The 14283-nt window shown below is 45.0% G+C and overlaps 1 long non-coding RNA gene across 6 annotated transcripts in view; it reads left to right on the top strand.

The window, feature by feature from the left end:
* Positions 1–14283, top strand: part of LOC147573352 (uncharacterized) — an 802611-nt gene that overhangs the window by 568693 nt on the left and 219635 nt on the right. For all 6 annotated transcript variants that reach the window (XR_015244674.1, XR_015244671.1, XR_015244670.1 and 3 more), the window contains exon 6: positions 12194–12289. This is a non-coding gene — a long non-coding RNA (uncharacterized LOC147573352). The remainder of the gene's footprint in view (positions 1–12193; positions 12290–14283) is intronic.

Raw genomic sequence — 14283 nt, forward strand, 5'->3', positions numbered from 1 at the left:
CCACTTACCCTGGGCTAAACCAGACTAGTTCTGTAGACCAATGAGCATAGGACAGAGTGACGTCATACTCAGCCCTGGCCTCGAGAAGCCTGCAGCCTGGAAGAGACAGACAGACCTATAACGAATTGCGATCATGCTGAAGACAGCCAGGTGCACTAAGTTCTGTGTTGTGGTTTGAGAAAGAAGTGAGTGGCTCAGCAGAGAGAGGAAGTGGTCTTGTGTCTGGAGGTGCAGTTTGACCTCCATTACAACATGGGACCCGAGCTGTGTCTTGCATTTGCCAAATCCCATTCCACGTGATCCCCATTGTCGTATCTTAGAGAGACATACGGGGATGGATCCTCCACTAACGGGCTGGGCAGACTCTTAACTTTTTTGTCACAAAAGGAGTACGTGACAAAACAGCGCAAAGAAACGCTCGGGTTGTGAGGCTTCCGAAGTTCCGTATTTTGGTATGCCTAGTCTCTTTCACCAGTGAGAATCCCCCCAAAGTCCCCAAGGCACAGAGGTCGCAAAGGTAGCATCCAACAGGGGCTTGCAGCTGCTGGTGAATTCTCAGGACCCAAAGTGTTTCACAGCTCAGGCAGGATGTTCTCCCCCAAGCGTGTCTCTAGTCTGCAAACGTAGAGAGAATTTTTCACCACTTAGTAACAGACCCCAGAGAGAAGAGTAAGCAAGATCATGTTCTATCCAGCTATTGAGAGTTTTACGTACAAAACGAGCTTAACTTTTTTGCCTTTGTCAGGGCGTGTGTTTGGGGTTTACACAGGGCAAAATGTTTGAAATCTTCCCACTCTTCAAGTTGTCAGAAATCTCATTGTCATCAAACCCGGTACATTGAATCTATCCCTTGTGTAAAATACTTAATACAGATTGTCTTATGTGATTTTTGACTGTGACAATCACCCTCCTTCTCAATAATGATAAGTTCCTAACCGCAAAGGGCCACTCTTTTGGTATTCCTTCTGGAATTTAGGTAGAGTTCATTGCACGGGTATAGATGGGTGGATGGACAGATGAATGAATCAGTCGATGGATGGATGGGTGAATGGGCAGATAGATGGATGGGTGAATGGACAGATGGATACAAGGAGAGAAAATAGTCTCCAAGAAAATTGACTTGGCACAGAAGGATAGGAGGAGATTATAAAGCTATCCCAGTCTATCCCACCTTTAGTGGTTTTGAAAATGTGTTCACCGATGCCTAGATATTCTTCCTTTCAAGCAGTAGAACCTCGTTCTCTTCCCATGCGTATGAACTTAAGTTAGTGATTCACGTGTACATAGTAGAATGAATCAGAAGTGATGATAAGCATGTTCGGAGACTGGGCCATGAAAGGGCACTGTGGCTTCTGGTTTGATCTCTGTATTGGGCAACTTGCTGTAGAGGAAGGCAGCTGCCATGTCATGAGGACACCCAGGCAGCCCTGTGTAGGCCACCTCCGGGTGGGGAACCGAGGCCTCCGAACCCCTGTGTGATAGGCTGTGTTGGAAGCAGATTCTCCAGCCTTTTTCAAGCCTTCAGGATGATTGCAGCCCCAGCCCACAGCTGACTGCAGCCTCGGGAGAGATCTTGGACTAAAACCACCCAGCCAAGCTGCTCTCAAACTCCTGCTATGAGATAATACGTGTTTGTTGTCTTAAATTGCTACCTGTGGGGTAGTTTGTTATTCAGCAATAGATAGATAACTGATACACCACCTCACTCTTGAGATCTGATACCTGGGAACCAGGCCCCTGCAACGGTTCCGTATTGGAATAAACCAGGCTTCCAGACTGCACGGAGAGTGAGCCGTAACTTGCTCTCTGTTCAACCATGGTGTAACTTTCTCAGAATTAGAGACTCAGTTTGTGCAGAATTCTTTCCCCTCGTTTATTTATTTGTTCCTTATGGCATAAAATGGCCAATTGCATGGATTTGAAGTCAAACATACCTGACTTCTAGTCTTTCCTTTGCTATTTATTGTATAGAGAACTGTTGGAAGACCTAATCTCTCTGAGATGAGATGTTTCACAATAAAACCGGAAGGGTGATGCTACTGACCTCATTGAGTTGTGCACTCCAGGACACAAGGGTTTTGTCAGGATCCATTTAGATAATGCACATAAAACATTTAGCACAGTGGCTTATACCTATTAAAAATGCAAGTAATGACAGCTTACCCAAATTCCCTCACACCAGCAGATAGGAAATTCCTTTAATCCGAAGGGTTGTCCTTACTGAACTTAATCCTGATAGACAACATGTAACAGTGGAGTCCTCTGGAAATGTGGTCCCTGGACTTTCTGCACCAGAATGATCTGAAGTGTATGGAGTACCTGGGTGGCTCAGTGAGCTAAGCATTCAACTCTTGATTTTGGCTCAGGTCATGATCTCACAGTTGGTGAGTTCAAGCCCCAAGTCGGGCTCTGTACTGACAACATGAAGCCTGTTTGGGATTCTCTGTCTCCCTCACTCCCTGCCCTTCTCCCACTCGCATGTGCTCTCTCATGCTCTCTTTCTCTCTCTAGAAATAAATAAATAAGCTTAAAAAAGAATGATCTGAAGTGTTATTAAAAATGAAGAGTTTTTAACAATTTCAGACCCTTTAAGTCAGTATCTTTGGGATGGGATTAGGGTAGGGAGAACAGAATGGTAATCTGCATTTTTTTAACATCTCCCACCCCCCACCCTCAGCTTGAGTCTAGCGTTTGGAAAAGCTCCCAAACCACTGTGGCAGAGGAATGACGATTCATCTCAGAACTGGGGGACCAGAGGTGCTAGTCTGGCTTCTGCCATTTACTGGCCAAATCGAGTTAAACTTTGTAATTCCCAGTTTCTCCTCTGTGAAAAGGAAACACTAATCTCCCTCTCTAGCTTACAGAGCAATTGTAAAGATCGGTTGAGATAACAAAAACATTAACTGACTTCTATCTAGTGTGTACGCAGTTTAAAAAGTGATTATATCCACTTTATCTCATTGAAACTCAGGACTGTCTATGAAGTCAGTCTCCCTCTTTGTTGACAGGGACGGGAGCTAAGGTAGGTGAGGTCACCTCCAGGTTTGTCCAGGTTGCATCGTGGCAGAGTTGGTGTGCAAACCAAGGTCTGGACCTCCGATGCAGAACTGAACTAAAACCAAGGTGCTATGTCAGTGCACTATTTCTGGACATCACTTTGGTCAAGACTGTTTCCCCGGTTACACTACCAAGCCCAGAGGAGAGACCAAGGGAGAATCTATGTTCTAATTGCCCAGATCACAATTATACATGCAAAGAGCAATAATTATTTTCAAATAAAAACTGTGAGGTCATTGGAATACATTTCTTTAGCAATGACATTAGAGAAAGTGCCAGGCTTGGTCTGTCACATATTTCTAACTTATGCATCATTAAATTCACTCATCTTAAATTATAAACCTAATTAGCTCCATTCATTTTCTCTTTCTGGGTCATTATTTTGTTTCTTCTGCCTAGGTGTATGCAAGAGAAAAATACTTGGAAAATCATTGTATTCTGTATATGCTGTATGTATACAGAAGAGGGTTTCTATTAGATAGTTTGTTCCTATTAATAAATTAAGTGCCTGCCATTACACTATGTGGAATGCCTGGATGGATTTTCACCAGGTTTTGAGGGTATGTGGGAGATGGTCTGATGGGTTGTGTATGTTAAGTAGATTTTGGAGTGTCAAGGGTAGGTTCCCCTCATAAAGATAGTGACATGTTCTCTGGAATAGCTGCCCATGAAGAGAACTCTGTGGCCAGGACAAGCCATATGTATCAGATTTATTAGGGAAGGAAACAAAGTGCTTTCAAACATGAGCCCAAACCTGAGGGCACAAGGTCAGACCGTCTGAACTGTCAATGCTCTTTGGGATCCAGTTGATTCCTGTAAGGCGACCCGAGGTTGTGAGCTTGAGGGTCATTTCGGGACTTGCCTAAAGTGGTTTAGGTAGAGCTGAAAGTAGAGCTGGGTATAAAAGCTTGAGTGCAGATGGTTTATTTGGGAACTGGTGTCAAGGCACTGGTAAGGAAGGCAGCAAATTCGAAGGGGAGGTGAGAAGGCCACGGTAGGGTGCATGAGTGGGGAGGTTACTGGTGTGGGCAGTTGGGGCTCAGTCCAACTGCAGATGTCTGTGAGACTGTAGAAGACACCCAGCCAGGAATCCAGGGGGTAGTTATGCTGTAACTCCCATCTGTCATGGCTGTTCCCAGAGTGTTAACTCCCTGGCACTTCTGATGTGCCCTTGAATGTCCAGAGAAGGCCCTCAGGCAGGGAATCAGAAACATTTACAGCTCAAATCCCTCAGCTTGACTGGCCACCTGCAGAGTCTCCCGTAACTCAAAAGGCTGTGTCCTGGGGAAGTGTGAATGTGGTAATTACAATGGTGCACTGAGGATACAGCAATAGCCAGGTACTACGTGCCTGTCCTGTGGCAGTTACCAGAGCGGGTCCATCATACCCCTCATTTAACCCGCTCAGCTACCCCATGTCAAAGGCGTTATGGTTCATGCTTCACACCCGAGGAAACGGGGAGTCGGAAAGCCTCAGTTACCGGCCTGCGGTCACACAGTTGGCAAAGGAAAGCCAAAATCTGAGCCCAGGCCTTTGACTGTAGAGCACACTTCCCCCACAGAGCAGGTGGTAAATACAGATTTGTCTAATAGATGAACGGAACTCACATATTTTTTTTTTTTTTAACTCTGACACTTCAAGGTAGTATTTTGTGGGCTTATATCTGTCTATTTTCTGAAATCCACCCCTCACCTCTGCCTCTCTGACCTCCAGGCAAGGCTGAAGTATGTTCTGTGATAAAACGTGGATACCTTTTAGGCCTAGATAAACACATACGTACCTTCTGTGTGTATATAAAGCCTCATAAAATCCACACCAGGAATTGGGACCAGGTTAAAGGGGTTCAGACACGATCATCAACTCATGACAAGAATAAACAGACTCCCTCACTCTCTACCACAACTCCCTGCCTTCAAGTTAAAAGAAGGTTCTCAGATTAGCCTCATGTAATATCTAGTTATTCTCTGGGCTGTTTCACAACAAATATTATCAAAGTTTAAGAAAATATGTTGGGTTTCCAGCAACGTTTGAAGCGTGCAGATGTTAGTGGGATAAAAACATATGAGATAATCTATTTCCTACCACAGGAAGCTTCAGCTACTGACAGTGGGCCCATGGTTGACAGAAAAAAAAAAAAAAGTGAAAAAGGGGTCCAGCTTTTAATCTCCAAGAGTTTTGGCCACGGGCATGCAGGATTCATCTACTTGAAGCCATAAAAATTTAGAATTTGGAACAGTTAGGATTTGCCATGTAGTAAACTATATAACAACGTCTTTGTTTATTACCCAGACACCCCAACTCAAGCTCCAAGAGGGAAACCAGAGCTATTTTTCCAAATGGATTGATGTCTGAAATATTGGCTTCTGTTTCCAAAGAACTTACTTTTGATCTTGTTTGTCCAACTCTGTAGTTCAAATTAATTTCACCCTTCAGGGATTTGTAGGCATGTTGACAGATTCGGTGACAAAAATGGAGTTTTATTGGAAAGGGTGTTAGTCAGGGAAGCAAAGTTCTCAGGGAATAATTTGGTAATGGGCTATGGAGACTTTCTTCCTAGGTCACTGGTTCAAATCTAGAACCTGCTTGGCAGTGATTGAAAATCGTTACCACTTGACAGCTGCCTGACAGGCAGCCAGTAACATGTCGGTGCCCTATTCCTGCACCTCCTTCTAGGTGAAACGGCTGCATGACAGGAGGGACACCATGGAGTAAATGAAATCACAGGAACTGAATTACCAGGTTTCTCTCTCAACAGCTTGTTACTTTAACAGGTTAAAAGATCTTATCACTTTACCAGGTAATAGCCCACCAAAAGATTCCAATATGTACCTCCCTCTTTTTTTCTTTTGATGTCTTGGTGGGTGTGCCCACAATGGCTCTTTATTTGTACCTGAATCACGATTCTTCTAATTGAGGTATAACTGACCTAAAACATCGTGTTTGTTTCGGGTGTGCCACCTGATGATTCGATATTGTATATGTTGCCCAATGATCCCCACGACAAATCCAGTCAATATCCTTCACCGTATGTAGTTACAAAACTATTTTCTTATGATGAGAACTAAGATCTGTTAGCAAGTTTCAAATATGCAGATAGTATTATTAACTATAGTCCTTGCTCTGTATATTCCATCCCCGTGGCTTATCCATTTTATAACTGGAAGTTCGTACCTTTTCATCGATCCCTTCACCCATTTCACCCACCCTGCACCCCCCAATTCTGGCAACCACCAACCTGTTCTCTGTACCCATGAGCTCATTTTTAATTGTTTTTTTGTTTTTAGATCCCACATGTAAGTGAAATCATACAATATTTATATTTCTTTGTCTGACTTACTTCATTTAGCACAATGTCCTCAGGTCCCATCCATGTTGTCACAAATGGCAAGATTTCATTTCTTTTTATGGCTGGATAATATTCCATTGTGTGTGTATATCACCTCTTTATCCATTCGTCTGTTTGTATTCCATTGCCTACCTCTTAACGGTGGTTAAATCCGACTAAAACCAGGGAGAGAAATGGGAGACAGTGAGAAGTGAAGGATGAAAGAGTTACTACAAAACCTCACATTGAGCAGCTGCATATAGCTTCGCCAGGAATCTATACATTTATGTAAAGAAGAACAAAAAAATCGTATAAGGCCAGAATGGGCATCGGGAAACCACACAGGGACAGACCCCAAATTGACTGGCTACAGGAAGAAACTTGGCAAATTTCCATCTCAACAGCCCTTGAGAGACAACCAGGCCAAGGAGCCACATAGGACCCATTATGAGAAGGTTGGCGCCATATTAATTTCAGCGTGGCCGTTCTCAGCTGGAACCCAGTCACCTGACCACGTCTCCACAGGGGTCCATCCTTAATGTAGGCTGGGCCAAAATAATGAGAACTTGATTCTAAGCAGGGTAATTTCCTTATTTCGATGGGCTTAAGCCAAAACCTTTAAAATTATTTTAATGTCATTTTTCTTCTTAATGGGACATGTAAGTACTAGGAAAATTATAGGCATTAAAAGGGTTTCTTTGGACTTTTTTTTCTTTTTGTAATTGCCTTTTAGAGGGTAAAACTTAATTCATTCTGAGTGTTTTACTCTGATATGAGAAACCTGACCAAAGCCTTATATTATGAGGTAAGTTCCTCATATATCCCCCTGAAACAGCATTCATGATACTCACTGGTTTGAGCTCAACATGTGTGGATGTGTAGATGATAAACCACCAGCTTTCCAGATAGGTCCCAAGATTTAGCTACGGCTGTTGGCCAAGGTGAAGAGTTTACTACAGCCACGTTAGAAATACACGTATTCAGCCGTATGACTGATTTGTAAATAATATCACAACCTGTCCATCTAAATGAGCATTGCACCCTTCAAAATACACCTGGATGAGACTCATGATTCTAAATGGGGGTCACTGCCAGAAGTTTTAACTGCAGTGATGTCAAGAACAAACTCCCAAATCTGAGTGGCTTAGAGCCATAGGCATTTTTTGTTTCTTGCTGCCAGGTCTGCTCCTGCTGTGGCTTAGCTGGCTTTGGCCAGAGGCTCCACATGCCTCTGAGTTTCAGACCCAAGCTGTAGGGACAACACCTGGGGAATGTTCTTCCCATTGTGGAAGACAGGAGATCAAGAAAGATGAGAACAAACATGCAGAACCTCTTACTGCCTTGGCTTGAACTGGTACATAGTCATGTCCGATCACGTTCCGTTGGTCAAACATGACCCAGCCCTTGGCTTGAACTGGTACATAGTCAGGTCTGATCATGTTCTGTTGGCCACACATGACCCAACCCCAAGTGGGATGATGGGTCAGAGGGAGAAGGGAGGCCAGGGGCCCATGTGCTTTTGCAGTACCTGGCTCTGTGCTGAAGTCTGGGGCTGGGATAGGAGGGTCACAGTCCCCGTGAGCAAATCTGACTATCTGCTGAGATCCTCGGGCCAATGCACATGCCACTGTCATCTGAGGGACCGGATTCTGTTTTGGACATGATTCAAGGGCATTTGGCCAATTCTGCAAACCTAGGTGGTTGATTAGGCTCAGTACTCCCAGTTGAGGTGTGAAGTGAGATGTGACAGTAAATTAATGAGGCTGATCTTATGCGCCTCATAACCTGGCTTAGGAGGAAATTCTGAAGTGGTATCCCCACCACGTCATCATCGTCAGCCTGTTAGTGTCTGTACCATTGAGGCTCATGCATTATTGATTATATAGGGAGGAATAGGAGGATGCTATTCCAATGTAGTAAGGACAAAGAGACATTTGTTAATATTCAGTATGTGTTTGATAGTGTTTAAAGACTTAGATGTCCTACTGAGCCCAGGAGATGAAAAACCAACCAAGATAGTCTTTGCCCCCATGGACCTTATGGCCTAGAAGGAAAGACAGACTTGAATTAGGTAACCACCTTAGTGGCTATAGAATTCCAAACTGGACTAATCTGAATGAAAGGGGCACCATTCCATGAGAGACTATGACAAAAGTGACAAAGGCTTTCACAAGAAGTGACAGAGATTTGAAGGAGAGGGCCTTACAGGGGCCAAGTACGTATGTGTGTGCACGTGTGTGGGCCTGTACGTGAGCATGAATGTACTTTGTGTACACATGTGCGTGTGTGTGTGTGTGTGTGTGCATGCCTGTGCATGCATGGATGTTAGTGGAGTGAAAAGTCGGGGGCATTCTAGACTGAAGAAGTTATGTGTGCCTAACTCTTGGCACACATAACTTGTGATGAAGGACAGTATCACCATCCAGGAGGAGCTTATGTGAAGGGCTGGTGCGTATAACACCCCGTCAACTACAGCCAGGTTCAAAGAGAATAGATGCTACCTCCAGTGAGATCTTCTTTAGTGTCTGCTGCTGAAGGGAATTAGTCCCTCTTTCATGAAGGGAAGCTTTTTGTTGTTTTTTTTTTCTGGCTATGAGAAATCAACTTCCTACTGCCCCAGAGATTTCTGGGATATAGCTAAGGAACTGGACCCTGCACCGGCTAGAAGCTGAGTGGCATAACCACACTTCGCTCTCAGCTCGTGGAGTCAGTCCTTTTCTCGGGGCATTCAACACATGTGTGCTGAGTACTCACTATATTCCAGAAGTGTGGGAGACAGATAAGACAGGTACAACCCTCCCATCAAAGAAGTCATGGTCTACACAAGAAAACACACCCACAAGCATGCGATTTCAGGACCAGTGTCCAGGACAAGTCTCTAGAGTCTTGAACACAGAGTCCCCTCCCTCAAATTATGGACTGGGATGTCAGAGAAAGCTTTCTGGAAGAGTGGAGGGCTGAGAAAATTCGTGGATGATTACGGGGAGCTCACCAAGTAAAAAAAAAAAGAGCTCCATTAGAAGGAACAGTAGGTACAGAATCAAGGGTAGGTGCAAAATAACAAAACCAAGCAAAACAATCCACAGTGTATTCAAGCACCAAGAGAGCCTGTAAGCTGGAGGAAGTTCTCTGATTGAGCATTCTCCCTGTCTGCTTCATGCTTTTCTCCTCTGTCCCCCCAGCTTTATTGAGATATGACTGACGGGTAACATCGTCCAAGCTCAAGGGGTATGGTGATTTTGATAGAGTCACATGTTTTGAAATGCTTGCCACAGAGAGTTAGTACCATATCCTTGGTGAGCACAGATAGCTGTCAACTGTAGTGACGTGCCGTCCATTAAATGCCCAGGATTTACTCCCCTTGTAAGTGGAAGTTTATGTTCTTTGACCACATCTCCCCATTTCTCCCACCCCCAGCCCCCTGGCAACCATATTTCTACTGTGTCTCTGAGTTTGATATTTCCATATCTAAGTGAGACCTCACAGTATTTATCTGTCTCTGTCTGACCTATTTCACTTTGCAGTGGTGCTTTCTGCTTCCAAGTTTGCCTTCCTCTGGCCTCTCTAGAGTGCCGCTAGAGCCATTGCCAAAACTCCCATCTGGATGTTGGGTGTCTTTGGCAATGGGGTCGCGTGCCTGGGTTGGTGTTGGTGTTTTGGGCACAATTGCTATTTATTTCATGGGCGCTAGTGCTCCTGAGCCCTGGAGGTCATCCGCATAGCACATATAGGTAGCACGATGAGATGTGATGGGGCAGGTGACAGAATTCCTTTCCACCAGCTCTCAACTAAGAGCCAGCTGCCCGAGAAGACTTGAGCCATCCAGAAGTCACCTTCTGCTCCTTTGATGTTCATGGGAGGGTTTTCTTCATTGTGCCTCTGTTTTATATACATACATAACCTCTGCTGCTGGATTGGGAAATTGTACTGGGCCCCATCTAGTTGATTTGGGACATGGTATAGGGTAGTGTTTATAGGCAGCGCTTTGAAGCTCTGCCACATTTCTGCCACCTCTCTGCAGGTACATGCTGAGCCCTATGTTCCTCTTTCAAAATGTCATCCAGTCTATTTCTGTAAGAAATGCCATTGGATTTTGATAGGGGTTGCGTTGAACCCGTAGATCACTTTCGGTAGTACAGATTCTTGAATATCAGTAAGTCGAATCTATAACAAGGGTTGTTTTTCCATTTATGTCTTTTTTAACATCTTTCATCAACGTTTTGTAGTTTTCAGTGTATAAGTCTTTCACTTCCTTAGTTGATTCCTAAGTATTATTAAGGGGGTTGTTTTCCTATTTTCCTTATCAGATAGTTTGTAATTAGTGTATGAAACACAATTGATTTTTGCAAGTTGACTTTGTGTCCTGCAATTTTACAGAATTTATTTAATTGGTTTTTATTATTATTTGTGGAGTTTTGGGGGTTTTGAAAAAAGAGCTCTAAAATCCATACGGAACAATGGAAATTCCCTCAAATTATTCTATACATTTAATACAACGTGAATAAAAATATCTAAAGAGCTTATCATGGAAATGGACAAAATTATTCTAAAATTTATAGGAAAATCAAAGTGCTGAGAACCCATTTTAAATCAGGTGGAAAGCATGGCACATTGAATACAAAACACTAGAATATTGGCATCCAAACAGGGAGGGAGACTAACTCAGATCTCTGTTTCACACAATGTCCAATAATGAATTTCAGTTGGATTAAATATCTTAGTTTGACATGCAAAATTTAACACACCATTTTAAAAAGGGGAGACTAATTTTAGGTCCTTGGAGTGGAAAAATCTTTCTTAAACAAGACGCAGGAAGCACAATCCTTAAATGAAATTTTTTTAATGTAAAACTTGTCAACAAGTGTTAATTTAGAAATTCACAGGCTAAGAGAAATACGATTTTTATAGTACATCCAAATATATAAATAATTATGACATATTAATAAATAAAAGATATGCAGCTCAATGCATGGTGGAAGGAATAGCCAAATGATAAAATAAAGGAAATTCAAAGAAGAGGAAAGCCAAATATTTGGCAAAAAAATATGTCCGTCATTTCCCTCTTCACTTACAATGCTTTCTTGGTCACATACCAAACATTGGTGTTGGCTCTAGGCTCCCTTTTCTGTTTCTTTGGCCTACTGGTCCGCCCAATAAAGTGACCTCTCCTACTTTATCACAGTGTTTTCATGCTCTAAGTCTTGGCTGTGTGACCAGGGAGTCACTATCACATTTGGCTATTTAAATTTAAATTAACGTAAAACACACAGTAAACAGTCAATTCCTTGGTCACACTCGCCACATTTCCAATGCTCAGTAGTCATATGTGACTGACAGGTGGTTACCATTTTGAATAGCGGAAGTTCAGAGTCTCTGTGATTATAGAAAGTTCCATCACACAGTGCTGTTTAAGCTCCTAAATAAGTCCTAATATCATTATTGTAATCAGGCGTGTCTCCTTTCAGTGTTCCTCATCTTTGAGATTGCTTTGGCTCTTTACTTATTCCAAATTTTAGGCTAAGGAATCAGGGAAATGTAAGTTAAAACGATGATACGCCACTCTCAGCAACCAAAATGAAGGCATCGTGTGTATCAAAATGGATGCCTGAACATAATGAGCGTTCGTGAGAAGAGCAAGTTGCAAAAGGAGTGTGTGTGTGTGTGTGTGTGTGTGTGTGTGTGGGTGTGTGTGGGTGTAATGCTATGACACCATTTAAGCAACTTTTAAAAACACGTGCATAAAACTATTCTATTTATTGTTTATGGATCATCATAATAGCTCATATTAATTAAGCATTTATTTTTTTCCAGGCTCCGTTCCAGGGACTTTAAGTATATTAACGTTTGACTCTCGCACCCGCGCTTAACTCGCTACCATGTTCCCCATTTGACAGAGGCATAGAAAAGGTAAGCAACGTGCCCCAGCTCACCTGGCTCGTTCGTGCAGATTGGGAGCTCGTAGGCAGGCTGTCTGGCTTCCAAGTCTGCACTCATAACCACGGTGCTATCCTGGACCCAGACCAAATGGCACTCACTAGACAGGCATGGGAATGTGTCCAGAGAGGGAGAACATAGAAATGGGCTGTAGGGCTTTACCTTCTGCATAATGTGTGTGTGCGTGTGGGAGAGAGAGGGGGCAGGGGGAGAATGCGAGATCGAAAGGCAAAGCTAGGGAACCATGTTGACTACAGTCAGGTTGGGTCGGTGGATACCGTGTCCTGTTTAAGTAAGATGTACAATAGGTTTTTAACTGATGAAGAAAACAAGCAAAGAAACAATGGGTATATTGTTGGAGGAAGTAAGGGTTCCAGGGCTTGCTGTGACCTGAGGTGTGCTAACTGGACTGGGGCATTGTGAAGGCTTATCCCTTCTGCTTTGCAAAGCCGGCTGTGAAAGCTGCAGGGTTTGTGAGGGCAGGTGGCGACGTAAAGCCGGTGATGGGAGACACTGTGGGGCAGATTCTCGGAGCAGACCTGGGGGGGGGGGGGCAAGAGTGTTAAAAGAGAGATTCGGAAAACCTTCCGGTGCCGGATGGCGTCCCTATCCCTTTCCCCGGGGAAGGCTTCAGTAGGACCTACATTTTCCACATCTTTGGCTGTTGGATTACCGTTTCCCTTTGGCACGCGAGAAGAGGCAGGACTGGCTTCAGCGAGACCGTGGTGCTTGTCATGTGCGGCCCGCATGGGTGACGTTTCGTGGGGGCCACTTGCAGAAAGCGCCTCCTCTTGGCCCCCAGCAGCCTTTGCCAGGGCGGTCAGTGTCAGTAGGAAACACTGCTTCCCGCGGAAGCCCCTTCTCACCTGGTGCCTTTGGTCATCTGATTGGGCCAGCGCTCGAGCCTCACACCCGTGTCACCTTGCTCCGGTGACGGACCTGCCCGTTAGCCCGCTGCCCCAGCGTCCCGGGCGAGGAGGCTCTTGGGCTGTGTCCCTCAGGCCAGCTCACGTGTGGGGCTTCTTGCTCAACCGCTGCCCTGGGAGCAGACAAGTGGGAGTGGCAAGGTGGGGCCTCCACGGGCAGGTCTGGGACAGTTTAACCGTGTGAATGGCAGACACCGGCCAAGCCCCCAGGAAGGGGAGCTGGGTTCATTGAGGGGAGGACAGGGAAGAGGGGAGGCGAGCGAGGGGGGGAGGTCTCTGCTCTCCGCTCACCCTTTCCCTGCAGCTGTCCTGCACAGCGCGCCCACCGCCCCTGCCCGCCGAGCCCCCTCCACTGCCAGTTTATGGCTTCTATTCTGCAAGCTCACCAGTAGTCATGAACCGCGCTTCTTAAGAAGCAGACATCCCTCGAGGTGGAGTCTAGCTCTGGCCTGCTGCGGCCCCTCCTTGGATGCAAAAGGAGGTTTCCAGATCCCGGGACTGCGGCTGGCCTGCGCCTGCCTCCAAGCCAACAGCAGGCCTCGTGCTGCTTTGTGCAATCCAAATGTGGAGCCGCCAGGCTAGGCTTCCGCACACGGCAACACGCTTATTGCCAAGCCAGAGAGCGCCAGTGGAGAATGATAAGATGCTGGAGTTTGTAGGGCATTTTGCAACTGAATGAAGCCCTGTGCGCCTCGCTAAGTCACGCACCACTGTGAAAACTTCCACTCTATATGGGACAGGGCTTGCCATCGTTCATTCCCGCTGCCTCAGCCACCTGCCCTCAGATCTCTCTGACCACGTCCGAAAGGCCTGCCTCAGATTTTGGATTCGTGGAAGAGGCAGGATAGGCTAATGGTAAAGGACAGTCCTGGGGTCAGACAGGGCGGCCTTGGGACCCAGCTTAGCTTCAGGTCCTTGGTGGTTAAGTTTCTGGGCTTCGTTCTCTTTATCGGAATGGAAAACTTACGTGCCTTGAAGAGTTTTTACAGTTAGAACCAATGTATGCTCACGTGGCTAGTTTGTCTCATCAAGCCTGCTGGG

Source organism: Puma concolor, chromosome E2 (genome assembly GCF_028749965.1).
Source record: "Puma concolor isolate L17-30 chromosome E2, mPumCon1.1.hap2, whole genome shotgun sequence".
Classification (NCBI taxonomy): Eukaryota; Metazoa; Chordata; class Mammalia; order Carnivora; family Felidae; genus Puma; species Puma concolor.